The following is an 826-nucleotide window of genomic DNA, read 5'->3' as shown; positions in this document are numbered from 1 at the left end:
TGTGGATTTGTTTCTCTAAAATATGCAGACTAACACACCTCTCTGGCCCCACACACATGACTCACCTAACGTAGCTTCTTTTTGTTTCCATGAATGCAGAGGGGCATGAAAGGATAGCAATTTGACAATGTAGAAGAGGTGAAGAAAAAAACAAGGGATGTGCTGTCAGCTATCCAAACAAATGAGTTTGAAAAATATTTCCAAGAATGAAATTTCAGATTTAATAAATGTATTACATGTAATGGAGAGGACTTTGAAGATGATAAGGTTGTTTTGTAAAAATATTTAAATACATAGCTTTAAAAAAAATTTTGGGTACTCCTTCATATTGCTCAAGATTTCAACAGTATACAAGATGAGTAGTATTCTAACCCTTCCGGCTATGTCTGATTAGATATGGGAGATGAACAGCTAGCATGCAGTTTTACACAGCTCCCTGATGCTCTACATGACTCCGATTCTAGAGAAGCCAAGCCAGCTCAACTCCTGTCTAGAGGACCCTATATTACTTTTAAGTTAATATAAAAGCAAAGTTCCTTTAAGTCCAAATTCCTTAAACTAATTGCTTACACTAATTAAAAATATTAATATGAGCTCATAAAATCTGGTTGGCATAGAAAAACTAGAAAGGTTTACAGAGTTTGCTTTTTTCCCTACTTCTCAATTTAAAATGTATTCTATATAGAAAGTTTAAAGGTTTCAACTAATGACTCCTGGCATAGCAAAAAACACTGATACTGTGGTTTTCGCACTAAGATATCATAGAAAGGTAACTTTTTCTCTTCAGTGCTATTGTGAAAAATGAGGCTTAATTTACTCCATATTT

General features: G+C 33.9%; 1 pseudogene; it reads left to right on the top strand.

Moving 5' to 3' along the window:
* The window catches only part of LOC101658879, a 3249-nt pseudogene extending 2724 nt beyond the window's left edge, over window positions 1-525 (top strand).
* Window positions 526-826: the final 301 nt, after the last annotated feature.

Source organism: Echinops telfairi, unplaced genomic scaffold, assembly GCF_000313985.2.
Source record: "Echinops telfairi isolate 266 unplaced genomic scaffold, ASM31398v2 ScPeMD7_985;HRSCAF=1444, whole genome shotgun sequence".
NCBI classification, from domain to species: Eukaryota; Metazoa; Chordata; class Mammalia; order Afrosoricida; family Tenrecidae; genus Echinops; species Echinops telfairi.
The sequence above is the reverse complement of the archived record's forward strand: the minus strand, read 5'-3'. Positions and strand labels throughout refer to the sequence as shown.